We start from the raw sequence: 27,025 nt of genomic DNA on the forward strand, positions 1-27,025 counted from the left end.
ATTCTTTATTTTCTCTCCTTGTTTCTGTGTTCCTTTCTGTGAAAGAGTGTAGGCTCGAAACTGTAAAGACTTTTTCACTTCCCAAGCATTATACTAATACATCTGTTTGTTGTCTACACCACCTGTCTTCTTCATTTGTTTTTTTGTGAATTCTCCCTATATATATATATATATATATATCATGTACCATGGTTGTGTGGTAAGCAGCTTGCCTCCCAGCCACATGGTCTCATTGCATGGCACCTTGGGCAAGTGTTTTCTACCAAAGCCTTGGGTTGGCCAACGTCTTGGGAGTGGATTTAGTAAATAAAAACTGAAAGAAGCCTGTCGTATATGTATATATGTATGTATATGTCTGTGTCTGTGTTTGTCCCCCAACCCCTATCATTAGCGTTGATGTTTATGTCCCTCTAACTTAATGGTTTTGCATAAAGAGACTGATAAAATAAGAACTAGGCTTTAAAAAATAAGTCCTGAAGTCGATTTATTTAACTAATGGTGGTGCTCCAGCATGGCTGCAGTCAAATGACTGAAACAAATAAAAGAGTAAAAGAATGTGACCACGTGTGCACCGTTGGCGATTTTTTTTCCTCCGTCTTCCCTTCTCTGGATCTTTTCTTTTCCTATGTTTCTGATGAAGAGCTCCACTCGAAACGTAAAACCCTCCTTCTGCCCTTCCTTCCTGAGCGTCCAATAATACTATATTTGTTCCACGTCCTTGCGTTGTTGTGTTTTCTCTTGGTGTTTTCATGTTTGGATTAACTATATATATATATACATATATATATATATATGTGTGTGTGTTTGTTATATATTATATACATATATATATAGGTATATAATATGTATATACTATGTATATATATATATATATGTCATATACATATTTATATTACATATAAATAATTATACATATTATATTATATATATCGTGTATATATATATGTGTGTGTGTGTGTGTGTGCATATATATATGATATATCATTTATATGTATTATATATATATATATGATATATTATTTATATGTATTATATATATATGAATAAAATTTTTTATATGTACACATGTATATGTTCACTCTGAGTTAAATATATATGATCAGCCACACACATTTACTGAAATTTTTTATTGAAATTTAGAATTTTTTAATTGTTAATTTGAAGTTTATTTTTTATAATTTACATTTTAATTTGTCTGATTTGTCTTTTCTACTTTTTTTTTTCTTTTTGCTAAACTCAATGTCTCTTCTTATTTATTATTTCAATTACTACACAGACACAGATATGCACACAGACATACAGACAGACAGACACATACACACTCATATACACATTCACATATATATATATATAGTCATTTAGACACAAACAAAATGATTAGGACAAACTAACATACACTTTCCTTATACAAACGCATACATACAAATCCGATTAACACATACATAGAAAATATCTCACACACACACACACACACATATGCAGACGAACACGCAAACATTCATATTTACATATACACACATGCTGATGCACAAAACATATTCTACGTATTCATATACATAGCAAAAAAAAAACCCCATCATGTACAAGTACATGCATACACACATGAACACTCATATTCTTACACACACACACACACACACACACATATATATATATATAAACATTTTCACATGCATCCACACATTCACACATCACCACATTCTTTTTGTCTGACACACACACAAACATAAGCACACAAATTTAACAGTTATTTACACATGACCATACAAACAACCACAGACATCATATCATCAAAACTTCCTATTATTTCTTCTCATTGAAGTTGACTCGAATTATCAGGAATCTCCTGCAGACTAATTCAATTGAAGCTTGGAGCCAAATTAAGAAGTCTCGTTATGTTTATAAACAAAGTGAAACAGCAAGAATTAGTGTTGGCCTCTGTCACTAAATAGTTAAACACAAACAATTTACTGACTGATATAAATTTGTTTGCTATAAAGAAGGAAGGAAGATCTGATACTTTGGTAGTTACTAGCCTTAGATGGAAGAAATGAGTTTGTAAAGAGGTGGTGGCTAGTATCTTTGATTGCAATGGATTCGTTTGCCATGAGGAAATATAGGAGGTTCAATATTTTGATGGGCAGTACTCTTGGTTGGAATAAATTAGTTTCTAATGAGGAAGAAGGAAACCCTTGGTTTAGAATAAATTTATTTGTAATGAGAGAGGAAGTCTAATGTTTTGGTGCCTAGTACCGTTGGTCTTCCATACCTAGATACTTAGATTGTTATTATTTATTAATTCCTCATTGTAAGCAAAGCTAAATGCCTTCACTGATAGAAGTAAAAGTGAATGAATGAAGGTAATTGATTCTTGTAGAAAAGAAGGAAACCTGGTTTATTTCAAATATTTCAAGCCAGCAGAACTCAGTCTAGACATGAGTGACAATGGTTACATATACATTTGAGCTGGTAGAAGCTAGAAGGAGTGACTGTGCAGTAAGAAACATGCTTCACAACCACATGGTTCTGGGTTCAGTCCCACTTCATGGCATCTTGGGCAAGTGTCTTCTGCCATAACCTCAGGCTGACCAAAGCCTTTGGTAGACAGAAGCTGAAAGGTGGTGAGCTGGCAGAAACATTAGCAAGCCGGGCAAAATACTCAGCAGTATTTCGTCTGTCTTTACGTTTTATGTTCAAATTCCGCCGAGGTCAACTTTGCCTTTCATCCTTTCTGGATCAATAAATTAAGTACCACTTATGCACTGGGGTCAATGTAATCGACTTAATCCCTTTGTTTGTCCTTGTTTGTCCCCTCTATGTTTAGCCCCTTGTGGGCAATAAAGAAATAAGAAACTGAAAGAAGCCCATTGTGTGTGTGTGAGTATGTGCATCTTTGGGAATGTGTTTGACCACTACCACTGCTTGACAACTGAAGTTGGTGTGTTTACATCCCTTAGTGGTTTGGCAAAAGGGACTGATAGGAAAAGTACCAGGCTTCAAAGCAAAAGGTATTGAAGTCGATTCATTTGACTAAAAGTTTTCAAGGCAGTGCTCCAGTATGGCTACAGTCTAATAATTGAAACTAGTAAAAGATAAAACGTAGAATGAGCCAAGAAAAAATTTCTTTTAGTTTAACAGATATACTACTAGACTATGGCTGGATCCTGAAGTCAACAGAATAGCGTGAGTGGAAATAAAGGCTTCTGTATATACTTGGGTACATATCTACTGGCTGACCAATGCCTTCTGGGTGGATATGATAGCTGTAAGAAGTTCATAGTGTGTGTGTGTGTGTGTGTGTACATTTGTGTGAATATGTTTTGACATTGCATGATAGTTGTAAATGAGAAACACTGTTGTACAAGCAGCGTCATTCATTTTCAATATTCTGTGAAAGCACATCTGGTTATAAGCAAATATAACCTTACTTGGAAACAGGTTTGTGCTGCTAACACAAAGGGCAGCCAGCCACAGAAAATCTGTTTCAGTAATCTCCATCAAAGTCATTCAAGTATGGAAGAAGGAATATTAAAATGATATTAATTTATAGACCTCAAAAGGATGAAAGGCAAAGTCAACCTTGGTAGGATTTGATCTCAGAACAAGGAGACATGAAATACTGGTAAGCATTTCACCCGGTATGCTAACCATTCTGCCAGCATGCCACCTGAATAATACTAATAATAATAGTCCTTTCTACTGAAGGCACAAGGCTTGAAACTATGGGGTGGAGACTAATCAACTCTATCAACTCCAGTGTTTCACTGGTACTGAATTTATTGACTCTGAAAGGATGAAAGGCAAAGTCATCCATGGTGGAATTTGAACTTAGAGCGTGGAGACAAATGAAAAGTTAGTAAGCATTTCACCAGGTGTGCTAAAGATTCTGCAAGCTCATCGCCTTAATAATAATAATAATAATAATAATAGTTTCAGATTTTGCCACAAGGGCAGCAATTTTTATTCAACTGGTACTCATTTTATCAACCCCAAAAGAATGAAAGGCAAAGTTGAACTCAGAACATGAAATACCACTAAGCATTTCATCCAGCATGTTAACAATTCTGCCAGCTCACTGTCTTAATAATAATAATAATAATAATAATAATAATAATAATAATAATAATAATAATGATAATAATAATAATAATAATAATAATAATAATTGTAATAATAATAATAATAATGATAATAATAATGATAATAATAATAGTAATAATAATAATAATGATAATAATAATAATAATAATGATAATAATAATGATAATGATAATAATAATGATAATAATAATAATAATAATAATAATAATAATAATAATAATAATAATAATAATAATACACATAGTAACACTATTGGCATACAAATATTAATACTACACACATATTAACACCTCACACACACACACATCATTACACAGAGACACATTATCTTACACACATATATACACACATTAAGACAACAATCACCTCACAATTATGCAGTACTCTCAGTTCTGATTATTACATTTAATCATATATTTTAGACTGACTTCTCCAAATTAAGAGAACTTAATGTTATGCTCCATGTTCCGCCTGTGTAACTCTCCTCATGAGAGAAATAAATTAAGTTTATGCCTCCATCTTAGAACTTCATCAAGAAAAATTCAAAATTCACTTATACTCACTTTATTATTGTCTTCATTATCTCTCTCTCTCTCTCTCTCTTCCTCTCTCTCTCTCTCTCTCTCTCTCTCTCTATTTATCTGTCTGTCTATCTATTTCTCTGTCCATTACTCTCCAATTTATTTTTATATGTCATTCTTTCTGTGCGCTATTTCTATTTATTTCTCTATCTCGTGTATGTGTGTGAGTGTTTGTGAGTGTGTGCACGTATCCATGCAGAGACATGGCTGTGTTGTTAGAGAATTCACTTTGCTATTGTGTAGTTCTGAGTTCTATTTCACTGCATGGCTCTCTTTGGTTAGTGTCTTCTTCTAAACTACCAGGCAAGCTAAAGCCTGGTGAGCAGTTTTAGCTGAGAGAAACTGATGAAAGCCAGTCGTGTGTGCATGTGTGTGCATGCACATGCATGCAAGCACATGTATATACATATATACATACATACATCATCATCATCCATCATTTTGAATCCGGGTTTTGTCCCTGTTAACAGAGGTGGCTGGATCTACCACAATGCCATAGCAACCACCCTCACACCATCTTGCTTGGGTTTGGTAGGGGGCTTTGAAAGGGGTCTCAAGGAGTAGTGCCCCTACTTACCTGAGCTAGTTTTCCACCACATTTTTAAAAATCGTGGTAGAGGCCTTGGTCTTAAGACCATGTCTAGAAACTGAGGTTGGGGATAAGCAAAGGCATGCTTCCTGTAGAAAATCCAGCTACAAAAAAAAGCTCATGATAATACATATATATATAGTTGAAATTTATAGAAGAACAGAAAATGAAGACGGGTGTATGAACAACAAGCAAGTGTAATAGTTTGATGCTAGGGAAAATGATAAAGTCTTTTATGTTTCGAGCCTATGCTCTTCAGCAGAAAGGAATAAAATAAACAGTGAGAGAATGAAAGTAACTTGTAGATTTCAGTGGTCCAGCAGCATTATATATACTTTTATATATATATATATGTATATATATATATATATATATATATAAAACAAATTGGTAATAATGCCATCTAAAAAAGCATCCAGTTCACTCTGTAAAGTCGCTAGCATTAGGAAGGGCATCCAGCAGTAGAAACCAAGCCAAAAACAGACTCTGGAACCCTGTGTGGCTCCTGGCCTTCGCCAGCTCCTAACACGCCATTTAATCCATACCAGTATGGAAATCAGATGTTAAACGATAATGATGATGATGATATATATATATATATATATATATATAGATAGATAGATAGATAGATAGATGCATACATACATACATACATACATACATACATACATACATACATTCATACATGCATGCATGCATACTTTTAATAGCTTCAGTCAGAGGCTGTTGCCATACTAGAGCATTGCCATTAGGTCGGTTTTCTTTTATCATTTATGCTGGGGGTGACGCCCTGAAGAAATTTTAGTTGAATGTATCAAGTCAAGTCCTTATTTTTCAAAACCAGATTCTTGCGCTATTGGTCCATTTTGTTGAGACACTAAATTATGGGAACATAAAAACACACTATAGGCAGTTGTCAAGAAGTGAGCAGGGGAACAAGTAGACACAAAGATGCACACACTCACACACACACATACACACACACACACACATATATATATGATATGGGTCTTTCAGTTTCTGACTACCAAATCCAATCACAATCATTTGTTTAGATTTATCTCTAGTTTTACATGTGACCATGGTTTATATTAAATACTTATTGCTGGGGTACAGTTTTACAGTAGGATGCACTTCTTTTACTACACATTGTATTTATTTGTTTCTCTCTCAATTTCTAATAATATAGAAAAATATATATATGTATGCAATCAATCAGATGACCAGAATTAAGTACATATACACTAGATAATGCATTGAGTGCACTTTTCTTCCTTTTGCACAAGCATACACATATCACATTTTACTCCAGTCTTTCTTTATACTTTTCATTACATCAATCATTCTCTTTAACTCATTCAGTATTCTCTCTCCTGTCCACTATATTTCATTGACTTTTTATAGATTACACATAATCTCACAAGCTCTCTCTCTCTCTCTTCTCTCTCTCTCTCTCTCTCTCTCTGGCATTCCTCCCCACCCTCATTCTGCAGCTTTGGTTCTCTCTGTCACTCTCTCTCTGGATTATTTGGAAATCCTGTTCACATCCCTTACTTGCTCCCAACTTTACACATTTTCTGAGAGTTGTTTTCTATTTTTTCATTTTTATTTTCTTCTTTGGTTTCCATTGTACAAATTTTTTATATTCATCTATCAGTCTATCTATCTATAAATATGCATGTATATGAATAGATAGATATGCATATATATATATATTTACACACACACACACATACATATATATGTGTGTGTATATATATATATATATATATACACACACATACACACACATGCACATATATATATGTGTGTGTGTATATACATATATACATATATATATACTCATATATATATATATATATATATATATATACGTACATATATATATATACATAGAGATATACACACATATAGATATATATGCACACATTTATATAATACATACATATATACATACATATATATATGTATATATATATGCATATATATATACTTATATGTGTGTGTGTGTGTATGAATCATGTATGTGACCATAACAACAAATATTAATACATATATGTTTGTTCTATATATATATATAATTTAGATGTATATGCATACACACACATCACATGCATATATTTCAGCGGGGGGGGGGGGAGTTCTAGATGTGGTATAATTGTATATGTATGCATGTAGTGTGTGCATATACATGTGTGTTTATTTCATTTACTCCAAGCCAGAGTCTTGAAGAAGGATTATTTCATCTCATTTCAATAACAATAACAAAAATGAAATAAAAAAAATACAACTAATAAAATAAAATTATAAAACTAAACATATATATAAATGAATGAAAAAAAAAGAAATTAATAGATTGGATGAATAAGAGGAAGGAAATCATTTTTTAATAATATATATCTGAGTATATATAAAATATATGTATATATTTTTTTATATATATATACATAGATATATGCACATATTCATATCTATAATATATATATATAATATATAATATATATATATATATATATGTACATATGTATATATGTATGCATATATACATATATATATTATATATATATATATATATATATATATATATATATATATATATATATATTAAATATGTATTTAATATATATAGATAGATATATAGATATTGATAGATAGATGTGATATGTATATACATATATATTATAATAGATATAGATAGATATGTGTAATATGCATATGTATATTCTTATTATTATATATATATGTAATATGATATATATATTTACAGAGAGAGACAGACAGACAGAAGTAATATATAAGTATGTAAATTATATTATACATATGTGTGTGTGTGTGTGTGTGTGTGTGTGGACGCATGTGTATGTATGAGTGAGTTTGTGTTTGTGAGCATATGTGTTAATGGAATGAATGTTCATCATTTTTCTATTTCTATTTCAAGATGTTCATTAAAACTAAAATGAACCATTTACTGTATATATCATTTCAGCAGGAAGAGATGGGGAGGAAGAGGTGGAGGAGGAAGGAGGGTAGTAGGGTGAGATGTGAGGGTGGGAGTCGATGTTGAGAGGGGGGAGGGGTATATATCAGAAGTTCAATGAATGATTTCCAGGAAGTTGCTTTAGCAGATATATAGGGGATGGCTTGTTATGTGATGGTGTTGGTCCTGGTGGTGCATGTGATGGTGGTGGGTGTGTTGGTGGAGGTGATGGTCGTAGTGGTAGTGGTTGTAGTGTGGTAGTTGTGGTGACGGTGGTTGTGGTGGTGGTAGTTGTGGCCATGGTGAGAAAGGTTATTGTTATGATGATGATATAGTTGTGGTGGTATTGTGTATAATGTTGGTGGTAGTGGGTGTGGTAATTATTCTGATGTTTATGATGCTGATAGTAGTGTCATCAGTTGTGGTGATGGTTGTAGTGCTGGCAATGGTAGTATTATTAGTAGTGGTATCAGTGTTTGTAGTGGTTGTTATTGTTGTTTTTGGTGGTGGTGGTAGTAGTGGAAAGTTTCATGGTGGTGTCTTTGGCTAACACAGAGAAAGTTGTTATTGTTCTTGAATTCCAGGTCAGTTCTGATGAAGCAGGTTTATCATCAAAAGACATTCCAAGGAAGGCCATCAAATTTTTTGCAATTTTCGAGATAGTGTACTAAAAATTTCCTTATACAAGGTATATCTTTATTAATACTGCAAAGTGTGTTGTGGGGAACATTAGGCTGCTATTTATAGCAGGCTGAGCGTTCATATAGAGGCATCCTTTGATGATATTAACGATGATGTGGTCAGTTTTTGGGACTGAAGATTGTACTAATGATGTTTATACTCATTACTGAGCTGGCCTATGATCAAGGTTTTCCAGCATTGGAAACATGAATTGGCCTTACCAGAAATACCTTTAAAACTCGATATCTACAATAAATACCCTCATTCACATATAATGAAAAAGACTTAATTTGGCTACAATATTAAAATTCCCATAAAACCTGAAGGAACCTATGTTAAGGACCTCTTCAGAAGATGGTGTACTGCAACCAAACCTAAAAAGTTCAGCTTACTAGCTGGAAGATACAAAATGGAAACTCTGAGAAAAATACTAGCACTAACTCTCCCAGTAAAAATAACCCTAATAAAAGAGCTGAAATATTTTAATCCTGTTTGTTAAAAAGAAAAGATTTTCATATAATATATATGAAATAAGTATATGAAATAAGTATAAAAATGTACATTGTCCATTTAATTAAAAAAATTTTATATGTGGCTGAAGATTGCACTACATTTTAAAACTGGTGTAATACATTGTTTAATAAAATGAAGTAGCACGAAACGATTGTACTACACTACCTTGGATATCCTTGTTGCTTATTTTGTTTTTTTTTATATATATATATAATGGACATATATATGCATGTAACTTTTAGCTTACAGAAAGTTACAAGAATACCTTTAATGTTATTTTAATGCTATTTTCCACATTTCAACTTCTATCAATGATATGAGTAACTGATAATATTTCAATAAATTAGTATGTGTATTAATTATATAAATATGTGGCAAATGATGATTTTAACTCTGCCTATTAAACTAGAAGTACTAAATTCGGAATCATCCGTGAATTTTCTGCTTTTCTCCTATGTTAAATACATTGCTTGCAACTATCGTTTTAGCCACTTTTTTATAAACAAGCACATTTATTCCACAATGTCTATTGCTTTGTAATAAATTATTGAGCTGCTGTTTACTATAGATACATTTTATAATGCCTATATATCAATTTAGTGTATATGTCTGTGTGTGTATAATGGTATATAGCTACATATATAAATATATAACTACATATACACCGATATACAACTACATATACACCGATATACAACTACATATACAAATATATATATATATAAATGTTACTTTGTAATAATACTTATTATATATACACACACTCATGTATATATATATATATATATACAGATATATGTGCATTGATATATATGCATATGTGTACGTAAATATACATTCATACTTATGTGTGTGTATGTGTGTGCATGTATACACACACACCTACACTAGCATGTAATGAATATGTATTAAGAAAGATTGTGCTATATATATTATATATATAATATATATATATATAATATATATATATGTATTATGTATGTATATATATATATATATATATATATATATATATATATATGTATGTATGTATGTATGTATGTATTGCTTTTTTCATGCAAATTTCTCCTGAAACTTATGTATCTATGAATTTATTGGATATATATAATTTCACATTTTCTATCATTATTTTAATTTTTTTTTACTAATTTCAAGTAGACATGTTTCTGAAGTAAGCATATTCAAGATGTATTTATTTCTTGTTTAACTATTATCATTATTAAAAAATAGCAACAACAACAACAACAACAAGAATACCATTATCAATACTACTATTATTGAAAGTAATATTATTATTATTATTATGATGATAATAATAATAATAATAATAATAACAATAATAATGATATTACTTTTAATAATAGTAATATTAATAACGATATCATTATTATTATTATTATTATTATTATTATTATTATTATTATTATTATTATTATATTATTATTATTATTATTATTGTTATTATCATCATTATTGCCTTAAATGAAGAGCTCATCTAATTACTTGCATATAACCTAAAGGTAAAATCTGACACAATTTTTTAAAACAATGACATTGAAAATGTATGATGTATAGGGGATTATTAAATCTGCATAAACTCACACAATCCTGCATATTCATTTGCCTACACTTTGCAAAAATACATTACACATATACACACACATCAATATACGTGTATAATGTGTATAAGTTCTATCTATCTATCTTTCTCTCTATATATACATATATACATATATGTGTGTGTGTGTATGTATGTGTATATATGTATATATATATATGCATATGTATGTGTATATATATATATATATATACACACACACACATACCCATCCATCCATCAACCATACATACATATACACACATATATACATACATACACACACACACACACACACACATATATATATATGCAGTCCTGCCTCTTTAAGGTCCTGGATATGTTGCTCTCAACAATTGTTTGACCCAATTTCTCATACCTAAACAATTTTGAACATATGCATATAAGAGTGTGTGTATGTGTGCATGCGTTTGTACATGTGTGAGTGTATGTTTTTGTGAGCATATGTTTGTGTGTTGGTGTGTCCATTTGAATTTGAATTTTTGATTGTCATCTTTCCATTATCTTGGAACTCTTTGGAGTATTTTCTTCTATTCTTCTATATAACACTACACAATTTCCTAGTTCTCCTGGCCTTATGGAATTTATGCTCTTTCTATCTCTTGATATTATCATTCTCTCCACTCCATTTTTGAATTTCCCAGTTCCTATATATCCAACAGATATACATACAAAAATATGCATATATATATATGCATTTAAATAATAAGGGTCAAAAATTGAATATTAATTTGATTGATATCAATTTAAAACCAGTGGCTTAGCATATTGAAAAATCTGTAGATTCAGAAAAATTATATGCAAATATGTAACATATATATATATTCATAAATATTATTCATTCACTTACATCTAGGGTACCCTGTTATTACAGGTTACTTACACTTACTTGTGAAGTATTACTTTGCAGCTAGATACTTTCCTGTTCTTAACTCTTACCTGTTTTACAAGTAAGGGCTTTTATATTCTTCTTTTGTTCAAAATGACACTGGTACAAGATAATTTGTTGACAGACATAGGCGGAGGAGTGGCTGTGTGGTAAGTAGCTTGCTTACCAACCACATGGTTCTGTGTTCAGTCTCACTGTGTGGCACCTTGGGCAAGTGTCTTCTACTATAGCCTCGGGCTGACCAAAGCCTTGTGAGTGGATTTGGTAGACAGAAACTGAAAGAAGCCTGTCGTATATATATATATATATATATATATATATATATGTGTGTGTGTGTGTGTGTGTATTTTTTTGTGTCTGTGTTTGTCCCCCTCCAACATTGCTTGACAACCGATGCTGGTGTATTTACATCCCCGTAATTTAGCAGTTTGGCAAAAGAGACCGATAGAATAAGTACTAGGCTTACAAAGAATAAGTCCTGGGGTCGATTTGCTCGACTAAAGGTGGTGCTCCAGCATGGCCACAATTAAATAAATGAAACTAGTAAAAAAGATATTATGTCCCTCTTTTATCAATCTTTTTGCTCTAACACTTTCATCAGGTTTCCTGAATGTAAATATTCACTCACTCATATATACTTTCACATACATGCATTCCATAATATCACACACATCCCCTTAACCCTAATAGGAAGATTCTGGTTATTGAGGTTCCACAATTATGGAAATTGTAAATTACGATCGCTTGTGTTGTGATATGACCTGCAATTCTGTTCTTACTGCAATTCATATAAATTTTTTACAATTATTAAAAGTTAAACTTATGTTTCATATACACATATAAAAAATTTTATTTTATTTTTAGACATAACATATATTTCCCATGACATTTCAAAATGTCCATCCAATTCTCTTTTTATTTTGATATTCCCATTTTATGTTCATTTTTGTTGATTACATCTTATCAAATATTTTTACAAATATTTTTTTCTCCAGATATATATTATTTTGCATTGCTCTCAACAATTTGCCAACACTTAGTCATACCTCTCTCATACTTGAATTTTTCCTGTTCTTAAAATACCTTCCAGCACCTACCTACTCCTTTCTCTTTCTGACAACACTTTTTTGAAAGGGTGACAATTCTTATTGTTAATTTTAATCATATATTACTTTCTTCCACATCATACTGCTCCCATCCATCCATTCATTTCATTTTCTTATTCCCTTAGAAGGGATTAGAACCCTATCCATGAAATTATCATTTCACAATCATGAGTAAGTTACAACCAAGCCTTGTGAATTTCACATGAACAACCTAAATTTTGATCAATCAGCTTAAAGCTACATCATCAAAATCATTTGAAATGTTCTTGTGATTCGAGTGCTTTTTCTTATGTGATAAACAGTACCAAAAGATCTAAGAGAAGAGGTTTAAGAGCACCACAAAGAACATACCTCTCACCTCCCACCATAACCCAAATCAGAACAGAGCACTGATGACATTTCAAACAAGACATATCTCAGCTCTCACCAAGTAAATAATGAAAAAAAATCTACAAGTTTTGGTGGTCTTTTACCTTTCAGATAACCAATGATTGAGCAAATACATATTTCTGTACTACCCACAAGGGGCTAAGCACAGAGGGGACAAACAAGGATAGACAAACGGATTAAGTGGATTACATCGACCCCAGTGCGTAACTGGTACTTAATTTGTTGACCCTGATAGGATGAAAGGCAAAGTTGACCTCATCAGAATTTGAACTCAGAACGTAACGGCAGACGAAATTTGGCTACGTATTTCGCCCGGCATGCTAACATTTCTGCCAGCTCACAATTACAATTAAGTTGACCCCTTAGTCTTTGTTTTGTTGTTAGTGAAGATTTGATAACTTATGTATACATGCTCAGCCTTCCCAAATTAAAATTTGTTGTTTAATGGTTGCAAGTTTGATTTGTCGTAATATATATAGCCAACCTAATCTGACATCATAGATGATATAGCAGTAACATCAATTTGGACAATGATACAAATACAGTAATACTATACCATGACAGCTTTCTTGCATCCAAAGTAATGATGCCAATATAGAAGTGAATGCAGTCGTTTGAAAAGTTTTATAAAGATATTATTTAGGATGCTAAGCTTGATGCTTTAGAAAGTTCGATGCAGCAGAGAAACTCAACCATTCTGCAAATGTATTAAAAATTGCAATGTCTAATTGGGAACAATAAGTGACATTGAGAAGCAAAGTGAAATCAATGCTGAAGTAGATTCTCTGATGAGTTAATGGGAAATTGTTCTTTTTTCCCTCTTAAATTTAGTATGATTTTTAATATGGAAAGGCTGTTGGACGAGCTGATATATAATAATCATTCGTGCAAAAGCTAATGTTTATATGAGGATTTGCAGAGAAATGTGCAGTACTCGATGTAAACATTTACTTGTTAGAAAAGACTGCTTTAAAATTGGTTCTTTGCTTCTTGAGTTCAAATCCCAGCAAGGTCAATAGTGCCTTTGATGGTTCCATCATCATTAAAGTACAAATCATGCTCTGTGCTGATTCCATCCACAACTTACTCTCTCTATCCCCCTCTTTCTCTCACTCCTTCTCTCTCTTCTCTCAGAATTGGCTAGACTCACCATTCTAAGGCTCTTAGGTGATCTCTGATATGGTACCATTTACTAAAAGTTGAAAATGTTTGAATGCACTTTCCAAAGATGGTATGATATGCAGTACAACACAAATATATATTTATTCATATATAGATATCCGTGTGTGTATATATGTACATACATACATATATGCATACATATATTTAAACACAAAGATATGTATTGACATATACAAATACCACCTCCCATATACATACATATATATATATATATATATATATATATATATATATATATCTATATATATATATATATATATGTGTGTGTGTATGTATAGAGAGAGGCAGAAGGAAAAAGATAGCAAGAGAAAAGGAAATGAAGAGATGGACAGCAACATAGATGCACAAGCAAATGTTGGGTTTGTTGGAGGAGAAGGAAAGATTAAGAATTTGTCTAGAAACAAGAAATATTACATGGTATGCCAGAAGGGGGAGTAAATTATAAAGGGGAGAGGAGGAGGAGTTTGAAAGAGAAAGAGAGAACTAAGAGGGAGGAGAAAATGCAAGAAAATATTTAATGGCAAAGGCGTCAGTAAGATAATAGATACAAGATTGAGAGAAGAATTTGTGGTCATGATGGGGGGAAAGTGTTGGTGCTAGTGATTGTTGTGGTGAGGTTCCCATGCTGTGAGAACTGGGAATGGATGAGGTGGGATAGATAGGCACAGCTTGGCAGTGTTTAGAACCAAAAAAAATATTATTTTGAAACAGAATGCAATAAGCAAGCTGGAATATATTAAAGGATTTCATTAAAAAATCCTAATAAATAAAGCACCCCCCACCAACAAAATTAGTGCACAATTATTTGAAGCCATTTCACACTCTGTATACACAAGGTTTGTATGTATATCTCTATGATGTATATTCACAGAGGCATACACTGACACATACACACACACATATGTATACATACATATATATACACACACACACATATATTTATATATGTATATTTATTTATATATATACATATATATTTTATGTATGTATATATTATATATATATTTATATATATATGTGTGTCTGTATATATATTTATATGTGTATATATATATATGTGTGTGTGTGTGTATATATATATATATATATCAATCATCCAACACCTTGCCATGTTCGAAAAATATTACATTATTAAAATGCTGTAAGAACATCGATAATATCCAAGAGAAAATTATTTGGACAGTGAGAGAAAAAAAAGAAAGAAAATTTTAATCTTCTCTTCCAACAATTTTCATTCAAAATTCATATTATTATTTTCATTATTTTTATTCTTATTGTCATTATTTTGATACATATTTTCATTATTATTATTATTATTATTATTATTATTATTATTATTATTATTATTATTACCTTTTTCGTTAATATCATCATAATTATCATTATTTTTCATTATCATTATTACAATTATTTCTGTACTGGCAGTATTATCAATGTTTTCTTCTGCTTTTAGTGTTATGTTTTGTATATATTCCATTTAATTCCAGTGTCTTTTTACTGTGATGAAATTAAGAAACCATTACAACATATGTAGTGGCACAACCAAACATACAATGATACTTGTGGAAGAATGAAACGATAAGAGGATAATATTTTACATATGCTTGTTTTTCGATTTGTTTTATATTTTTTCTATATTGAAAAAAAAAAAGCACTTTTCTGTCTCCTAGATGATAAGATTTTTTTAACAAATCTTACAAAGAATTTAGATTCTGAAATTTGGCTACATATTTTCATCTGTGATATATTTTGTGTTGACTTCAGCAAAATTATTCTATATCCTTATGATTATCTTATATATATATATATATATATGCTAAAATGAATGTATGTATTGTTCATGGTATAGGCTACTGTTTTATACATAGGCTGGTCAAAGTTTGTGTAGACAAACATCTTTGTAATATTTTTCAGAAACAAAAAACCCAAGCTAAAATAAATTTTTCTGAAATTTGTTCATTTTAAAGCTTTGGGAACACTAAATATATTATTCAGCCTTTGTCACTGCAACAGACAATCAAATTAAGGGTTGGAAATCTATATATATAAAAGTGAGGTTGCGTGCTGTCTGTCTCCTACGATTTAGATTCCTAACTACTCCCACATTTTGCAATGCAGTTTAACCAAAAGTGGGTATCTTATAGTCATGATTCATATCGAGCCCTTCTGGGTATTAGTGCGCGTCTACGATGAGTCTACAATTTAAAAAAAAATTACCATAATTTTTTCCCATTTTTAATGCATTTTTTGCTATTATATAAGGGAAGTAACTCTCTAAAAATGTATTATTAAATCTCAGAACGTAAAAAGCTACAGTAACACCCCCCTTTGTGGTTAACCATATTGAGATGGCTATTATACTTTACATCTCTAAAAATGCTTATATAGTTATTTCCCTTACAAACCCGAGCAACGCCGGGCGATACTGCTTGTGAGATATAAAAGAATACTTAGTATAAAATCTATGTGAACTCATGAAAAACGCAGTCCTTCTGATTCAGGAGAGATACCAATTAAGGCCTGAAACCCAAAAGGTTCATGATCACCCTAGCCATGAAGGCCACAAGCTTTCACTAAACTGTTCTTTTCCAATGTGTGGGCACATGCTTAGAGTTGTTCTATCCATCTAATCATTTTCACCACAGCCACCCGTATTTTGAAAAACTCATTGGCGGAAACCACGTCTCTCTCCACCCTGACGTACATTTCTGAGTGGAACTTGAAGAAGAATAAAAATATAGAAGCCATTAAATGTTATAATATAACATGAAAGTTAAAAACTTTATGACTAATTGTTATTCTAGACATACTAGTACAACACTTGATCATTTGTAGCTGTCTTTGCAACCACAACTGCAATTTCAGTATATTATAAGATATAAGAAAAAGCTATAAAGAAAATAAAACCTAGAAAAAGGGCAATGGCAGCTATAACAACACCGATATGCAATGCAAAATAGTATACAATGTTGTAAGTAACAAAAACCAGTTCCAGATTAGTAAAAAAACGTTATTAATAATAAAGAAGAATTTCAAATCATTATTATAGCAGCATTATTCCCAAAATATTCTCCACTTAAAATGATCATAAATACTGCTACAAATAATTCAATTATGCAAGAAAGACATCGATAGATAAATGAATCTAGAAACTTTATTTTAAACAAAAAGCAAAGTAAATATATAAAGATTTAATATGAAAATACAAAACAAAAAAATTAATTAAAAATATATAAGATTGAAAAACAATCGTGTTTTCATTAAGACAATTTTAAAAACAAAAGCCATTCCCTATGTAATAAATAAATATCTATATATTTATACACACACCTATGCATACATGCATATATGTGCATATATATTTGTATTGTTATATAACAATTTTTATTAACTTACAGTTCGGTGTGAATTAACTATGACCTGAGTTAGCATTGTTATTAAAATAAGATGAATTATGTCTCTGCACAAAACAAAGATTAGTAAAAGAATAATAACTAAACTAAAGTTACAAATGATTAATTAAAGGTGGTTAAAATGAAAAATATATAAAACTTATAGTGTGATTCTCAAAGAAATAGGTACTTAAATGAAGTGCAAAAACACTCAAGCTATAGTGTACAGTCAGAGAGTAAAGTATCGGGTTGTCCAGAAAGTTCGTGCTGATTTATAGTAGGTTACCTTTCGACTTATTTTAGAACCTGGTTGAGTCCATAAAATAAGATTTGATTACACTTCCATTTAGAGCCCAGTTTAAGCTATCTTTTCATGGAAGAAGGTTTATGTTCCTGGAGTAAGCGACATGAGCCACCCTTAGCCACCCCAAAAGCGGGTCTTCACCCTAAAAAAGTCTGGTGGGATTGGAAAGGAATTCTGTACTATGAGCTACTCCAAAGTAACCAGACAATTAATTCTGAGAAATACTGCACACAACTGGATGAGTTAAAAACAGAAATTCAAGAGAAACATCCAGAATTGGCCAACAGGAAGGGTGTTGCTTTCCAACATGATAATGCAAGACCGCACGTTTCTTTGGGAAGCAGAAAAAAATTGCTGCAGCTCGGCTGGGATGTGTTACCCCACCCTCCATATTCACCAGATATTGCTCCTTCGGATTTCCACTTATTCAGGTCTCTGCAGAACAGTCTAAATTGTAAAAATTTCAATTCCTTGGATGATGTAAAAAGATACCTTGCTGAATTCTTTGCCATGAAACCACCTCAAATCTGGAGGAGGCTAAGAGTTATTCAAAATTAGGTTCAGTGAAGTACAATAACTGGATAACATTTTTGTTAAAATTTTGCAGTATATATGATAGTATATATGCAGAGGATGATAAGGTTAATTAAGCAAGTGGAAAAAATATCAAGATATTGTACTAACTACAGTAAGAGCTAAAGGGTGAATTATACTCCAATACACACTTTGTATAAGATTTATTTTTTATCTCAATGTCAGTATTATTCATTACTGATCAGTGAGTGACAGTTTCTATGGAACATTAAAATTTTTTTTTTTTTTGAAATTGCTTTAATAGAAAATAGTAAATATTTTTTTCTGTGGTTTCTTCATTTTATATTTGTGATAAATAATACCTAAATATATGTATGAGCTTGTGAGTATAAGTAATTCTTTCTGCTATAAGAACATTCCCTGAAATTTTTTGGTAGGGGCTAATAAGCTACATGAACCCCAGTGTTTGACCGGTATTTTATCAACTCTGAAAGGATGAGAGGTAAACTTGACCTCAACAGAATTTGAACTCACAACATAGAGACCGATAAAATCCTGCTAAGCATTTTGTCTGGTGTGCTAACAATTCGGCCAGCCAACCATGATAAAAAAAAATTATAAAAATTATAAAAATTATAAAAATAATATCGATGCCAATGTTTGGGTGGACCATGAATGTATGAGCTGGGGAGAAGGGAAAGGGAGGTCAAAGAAACCAGGAGTGAGGATGGGTGGAGGTTGTAAGAGTGTATTGGTGAGAGAGAGATGTGGAATGGTAAGAGGAAGTCCAGTTGAAGAGTGGATGTAATGAACGCTAGATAACAGTGGAATATGACAAATGATGCATGAGTTGAAGGAGGTAGGTAGATGACAGACATATATTTTAAGTATATATATATATATACAGGTGCAGGAGTGGCTGTGTGGTAAGTAGCTTGCTTACCAACCACATGGTTCCGAGTTCAGTCCCACTGCATGGCACCTTGGGCAAGTGTCTTCTACTATAGCCTCAGCCCAATCAAAGCCTAGTGAGTGGATTTGGTAGACAGAAACTGAAAGAAGCCCATCATATATATGTATGTGTGTGTATAAGTTTATGTGTCTATGTTTGTTCCCCCAACATCGCTTGACAACCGATACTGGTGTGTTTATGTCCCAGTAACTTAGCAGTTCGGCAAGAGAGACTGATAGAATAAGTACTAGGCTTACAAAGAATAAGTCCTGGGGTCGATTTGCTCATGACTGAAACAAGTAAAAGAATATATATATATATATGTATGTATAAATATATATTCATGTGTAATCATAAACACATATACATATATATTACATACAACATTATTGCTTTATATTTATGTGTGTATATAAGGGCATATACATATATATATCATATAACTGCCAGCCAAGTGTGGCATTCTATATGGGACAGTGCTACTGATGTTTATAGCCCCAAGAAGACATCTCTTCCAGCTGGCTAACGACACACATTCTGTGTCTGATTAGTATTTGCAAAGGGAGATCATCACTTCCATCTCTAGCCTTATGTGATACACACAGAAACTCGAGTCCATGTGTATCATGTAAGGCTAGAGATGGGAGTGATGACCTCCCCTTGCAAATACTAATCGGACACAGAATGTGTGTCCTTAGCCAGCTGGAAGAGATGTCTTTCTGGGGCTATAAACATCACTAGCACTGTCTCGTATAGGACACCACACTTGGTTAGCAACTGGCTTCTGTGCCAGTGGCACGTAAATAGCACCAACTAATTGTGGCCATTGCCAGCCTCCTATCACCCCTGTGTCGGTGGCACATAAAAAATACACACTACACACACGGAGTGGTTGGTGTTAGGAAGGGCATCTAGCTGTAGAAAGACTGTCAGATCAGACTGGAACCTGGTGCATCCTCCTGGCTTCCCAAACCCCAGACGAACCGTCCAACCCATGCTAGCATAGAAAACGGACGTTAAGTGATGATGATGATGATGATTCCATATTGCTACTGTCTATATCTCATTCAGAGATTATATATATATGCATATACACACATATACATATATATATATATAAACACATGCACAAACACACACATCAACAATTATATATGCATATATATATATATGTATGTGTGTATACTGTGAATAACTCTTGATATGTGTGTGTGTTCGTTCGTAAGTGCTATTTATGTTTTGCTGTTACAATATTTTTCTGATACTGTTTTAGTATTTTTAAAAATTTTTATTAGTTTCTTTCCTTGTTACATATTTATCTAAATAGAAAAGGAAATAATTGCAATGAAATTACTGTAAGTTTTATTAGGATAATATAAGATCTGCAGGTGTTAATATATTGTGAAAGTCAGGCCTTACAGTAATATTAATTAAATGATTATAACAACAAAATTAATTATGAAGATGACTAACATTATATTAATACCTTAATTTGGTATTAGAACATAAATTTGTAGTAATAAGGTTATAGTCAATTAACACATCCAGTAGATGACTCCAGTAGTCAATTAACACTCCAGTAGATGACTATTCCTTAGTTGATCAACTAAGCAAAATTTAAGGCAAGATCAACTGAGTGCACAATTTGAAACCATTTGCAGCAGTGGACATATTTTCATACCACTGCATAGATTCCATTGCATCCATTGCACATGGCAGCAATTTAACCACTTTCTTGTTTACTGAGACTCAAAACCAATATGATGGTTTCAATTTTTGTAAACAAGGTCAGCAAGTTTGAGAAAGAGCAAGGCAATTACATTGCCCCACATGCTCAACTGGCATGTCTTTTATTGACCTCAAAAGGATAAAAGGTAATGTCGACCTTGGCAAAATTTGAACTCTGAATGCAAGGACAGACAAAATGCTATGAAGCATTTTGTCAGGCATGTTAATGATTCTGCCAGCTTGCTACCTGCAATAACCAGTACATTAATAAGGAACAAGATATTGTGATGTTAATTCTGTCCTGAATGATGCTAACTACGTACTTGGAATTGATAATTAGCTGCATATAAGCTGTCAGAATCATGAGCATACTGGGTGACATGATTAGCAGTATTTTGTCTGCTGCTACAGTCCAAGATCGATTTCCACCAAGGTCAACTTTGCCTTTCATCATTTCGGGGTCGATAAATTAAGTAACAGTGAAACACTGGGGTCGATCTAATTGACTAGTCCCTTCCACCCAACAAAAAATTCCGAGGCCTTGTGCCTTCAGTAGAAAGGATAATTAGAAAGGATAATAAAGTTATCAATAATATTTTTCATGAAAGTACTAAGTTTAAAAGAGACAATGTAGAAATATAATTAAAATGTTATTGAGGCATTATGGGGCTACTTTCAATGTCTGTCCAGTAAATCCATCATCATCATCATTGTTCGACCGTGGTCGAGACAATGGAATTTACCATGCTACGCCAGACTTCACGGTCCATCATGGCATTATGGAGGTCCTGTTGCTCCGTAATGGACAAACCTTGATAGATTTATGAGTATAAATATTAGCCCCTTGCAGGTACTGCTGTGAAGTAGGACTGAACTTAAAACCATGTGGTTTAGAAGCACAACCATATCTGCCATTATATACATATATAGGAGGCAGAGCATATCCTTGTGTGAATGACAACGATCAAGATGTGTGTGTGTACATTGTGTTTAACACACAGATGGACAAATATTAATGAGAAATTATAAGGAATAATGCTGAGAGAAAGAGGGAGAAAATGGAGAGAGTAAGAGCCTAAACAAATAAAGAAATAGAGAAAGAAAACAGAAAGAAAGAAAATTTGTAATGGATGTTTGGGAAGTTGTGAGGGTGACGGATGTATGAGAGAGAGAGAGAAAGAGGGAGGGAGAGAGAGAAAGACAGACAGAGAGAAAGAATTATTTCACAAGCTTGGTGAAAAATACCCCAAAGGCAAAAAAATGTTGTTGAGTGAAGGTAGTGCTCACCGAAGAGGAAAGACAAAAAGAAAGAAAGAAAGAACGAAATAAGGAAAGAAAGGTAAAAAGGGGGGAACTGATAAATTAATTATAAAACTTGGCAATTATAAACATTAATCTGCAGCAAGATATTGGTAATTCTCCCACACTCCTCTCTACACCCCACTAATATCATTATTTCCATCAACATCATAGTCATCATCATCATCATCTGCATCTTCTCCTCCCACATAAACTTTAAGGTTTTTTTTTTAATATATATATATTCCAGGCAATAAACATTGTTTCGTTGTAGCTGTGTTTTTTTTTCCTTTTTTATTTTATTTGTTATTTTAAAATATTTTTTCATTATATTTTTATATTTCTTCCCTTTCGTCCTTTTTTATAGTAATTTATGACGCAATTTGTATGTGTGTGTGTGTGTGTGCGTGTGTGTATTTATGTATTTCTGTATTAATTACAATTTTTTTTTACTTTCTATTGTTTTATTATTGATGTTGGTGTTTTATTTTTAGCAAATGTTAAATTTAAGAAACATGAAATAGAAATGGACAATAAAATTTATCAAGAAAAATAAATTAGAATATATGTGTGTGCGTGTGTGCATATTTACGTGTGTGTTTGTGTGTATGTGTGTGTGTGCATGTGTGTGTATTATTTGCAACAGAGCCAACAAGAACAATACTTGCCTATATATCCATGTGTGTGTGTGTGTGTGTGTGTGTGCCTGTGTGAGCAAGTGATTCTTAATAAAAAAGAATGTATAATTCATTTTTAGCAATTTTAATAGCAAGACTTACTTTGAAGTTGGTATATATATATATATATATATATTTATATATATATATATATCATAAGTATGTATGTATATATTATATAAATGTATTTTATACATATATAATATATATTTGTGTGCGTTTTATATATGATATATATATGTATATATCATATATAAATATATTTTAATAAAACAACATGTCTATGATGATGATGACCATAATCATCATCATTATTATCATGATTAAGATGCTGTTGATAATATTATCAATAATTATTTCCTTTTTGAACCACAAGGAAACTTAATGTTGAGGACAGCACACATGAGAAATATGAAAGAAAACAACAAACAAAAAAGATCACTTTAGAGTGATTTGTATCAAGCAGAAGGATGTAATCAACAGCAATACAAATATATTAATAAATCATCATCATCACCGTCATCATCATCATCACCATCATCAACATCACTGTCGTTATCATCATCATCATTTAATGTCTGCTTTACACACTGGCTTGGGTTGGACAGTTTGATAGAAGCTGGCAAACCAGAGGGCTGGGCCAGGCTGTACTATTTGATTCCATATGGTTTCTATGGTAGGTTACCCTTCCTAATGCCAACCACTTTACAGAGTGTACTAGGTGCTTTTTTTTGTGTATGGTACCAGCATCAGTGGGGGTGACTAAGTAACTTAGTCACCCCCACAAAACCTTTCAAATGTAGATGGAGTTACAATGAGTGAGATGAGTTTGTGCCAGGTGAAGAGAAGGTAGAGTATGACCTGACAGAAATGGATACTTTGCTGTAGAGAAGATGCATTGCTATCCAAGAAGCCTAGTTGGAAAGCGAGCAAGGGGGAAAGAGAGTGAAAGAGGCATGAGGATGAAGATGTGTGGAGATGCATCTCAGGTTAAAGGAGAGATGTATCTCAGGTTAAAGGACCAAACAATTGTCATTGATGCCAATGGGATGACTGGCCCAATGCCATATGTTACCATCAGCTACACCTACACTAATGCTAGCAGCTACATCACCAACCATATCACCAGAAACGATAACCATGGTGATAACACTGCTGGATCATTGTGCCATATCAACACTATCAGCAACAGTGTTACCAACAGCATTCCCAGGCCGAGAGCCTATCAGAGATATACCAGAAATGCAAATATAGCCACATCCCAAGTTTGTAAATATATCGTATTTGCCAGTACATCTTTCAAATGTCACTTCTGCAACCACCAGTCATTCTTCAGAGTCCCCAAAAGACGGTTTGTCATATCCCTGGCCCATCATCTGTGGTACCTCAAAGATCAAGGGACCCTATATGATATCAGGTGGAAAATAATAGATCATCCAGGCCCATATACTAATGAGAGTGGCCGTTGCAAAATCTGCAATTCAGAGAGAACCCAAATTGTTAAGGACTATACTAAACCTAGCACATTAAATAGTCATAAATAAGTTTCTCTAAATGTGTCCACTTCAAGCACTACCTACTGGATAATTGGATCTTCCCATTTGCTGGTTGGGCTTTTTCAGGTCTGAAAGGGTTGTTTTAGTCTCTGGTCCAAGGGAGACAATCCGTCCGCATTAACATTTTTATACATTAGGCCTTAAATCTCGATATCTGAGCATTTCCTCACGTCCACGTATTAGAAGGTTTGACTTTTTTTTTTGTCTTTGTATAGAGTCTGACGAGCTGTCCACAAGGCTTCGGCTTTCATGGATATGAAACCTTTGGTAACTCTATGACCAGAATTAAATTTTTGTTTTAATACTTACTGCTGTATTCTTCAGAGTGTGCTTCTTTTCTGATATATGTTCACCAAACCATTTTTATTTTCTCTCTCTGTTTGTATCTGTGTTTCTTTCTGTCAAAGAGCATAAGCTCAAAACATAAAAGACTTTCTCACTTCCCAAGCGCTAAACTAATACTTCTGTTTGTTGTTTATACATCCATCTTTGTCTTTTGTTTTCTCATAAATTCTCACTATATATATATATATATATATATATAATATATATATATGTGACCAACGATGTGTAGCAACGTCTGATGGTCTGGTCGGTCACGTGATATATATATATATAACATTTTTTCCGTAATGAGATAAAAAACCAAGGCTGTGTAGATTTTAGAACATTTATAAATAGAAGGTCTTACAGCTGTTTCTAGGATATTCATTATATCCCTTCATAAATATCCTAGAAACAGCTGTAAGACCTTCTATTTATAAATCTTCTAAAATCTGCACAGCCTTGGTTTTTTTTATCTCATTATGGAAAAAAAAAATTTTTATATACACACGCTGATATATGATTTATGTTGGACCCCTTATTCGCATAATCACCAAACCTGGAACTCAACTATGGTCTATCCATAGCACTTATTCAGCATTACCTGACACCTTTGGGTCTCACTGACATCATTATCTCTCATAACCTATATATATATATATATATATATATATATATATATATATATATATATATATAAGAGGATAATTTTATAACTTCATTTAACTAAAGCGCAAATATAAATATAGGACTGCATCTGGAAGTCCTTCGGTGACACCGAGGTGAAAGGAGAAATAAATTGAAAGGTATAATGAATAAACATTCCAATTAGACAAGACAACTTTATATCATTCCCAAATTATCAAAATCGAATTTAAATATATATTAAAATAATAGGGCAGGTAATGGTAAATCCCAAGAGTATCAAATATACACATACACACGAATTATTCATGTATATGTATATATTTTATACTATTGGGTTTCCCCATTGGGTGCCCTATTATTTTAATATATATTTATATTCGATTTTTATAATTTGGGAATGATATAAAGTTGTTTTCACCGATTGGACTGTTCATTCATTATACCTTTATATATATATATATATATGGATAAGTAATTCCACATGCTGAGTGATATATTTACATAAATTCTATATTTTATATATGCATACATACTATATTCTACATCCATGGTTTGACAGATGTTGACAGGGCAATTAGGGAAAAGAGACAGGCATGGAAGGACTGGAAGAGTGGTGGTAGCAGGGAACTGTATCAGATAGCCAGAAGGGAAACAGGGAGAAGGTTTACTTAGCCAGAGAGGAAGCAGATAAGAAAAAATTTGCCAATGTTCTGCGTCATGAGGACCAGTGACTTAAAGTATTTCAAATTGCAAGACAGTGTGTGAGAGAAAATCGCAATGTCAAAGGCAAGAAATATGTCCACATAGATGATGACTCACTTCCATTTAATGATGCTGCACAGAGAGAGACTTGAAACCGTCACTATCAAAGGTTGCTAAATTAATAGAATGAACAGGAGAAAGAGAGTCTGCCAAATATCAACCAAACAGAGGAACTAGCTATCTGAATTGACAGTACCTTGGTAGAGAAAGTAATTAAGGTTA

At 32.4% G+C, this 27,025-nt stretch overlaps 1 protein-coding gene and 1 long non-coding RNA gene across 2 annotated transcripts in view; one reads left to right on the plus strand and one right to left on the minus strand.

The window, feature by feature from the left end:
- LOC115221044 (thiamine-triphosphatase-like) overlaps positions 1–27,025 on the minus strand; it is a 583,944-nt gene that overhangs the window by 545,783 nt on the left and 11,136 nt on the right. The window lies entirely within an intron of this gene.
- Positions 19,948–25,393, plus strand: LOC118766776. The gene is made up of 3 exons (XR_005002688.1): positions 19,948–19,963; positions 23,674–23,680; positions 25,253–25,393. It is a non-coding gene; the product is annotated as an uncharacterized LOC118766776 (long non-coding RNA).

This window comes from Octopus sinensis, linkage group LG17, assembly GCF_006345805.1.
Source record: "Octopus sinensis linkage group LG17, ASM634580v1, whole genome shotgun sequence".
Lineage (NCBI taxonomy): Eukaryota > Metazoa > Mollusca > Cephalopoda > Octopoda > Octopodidae > Octopus > Octopus sinensis.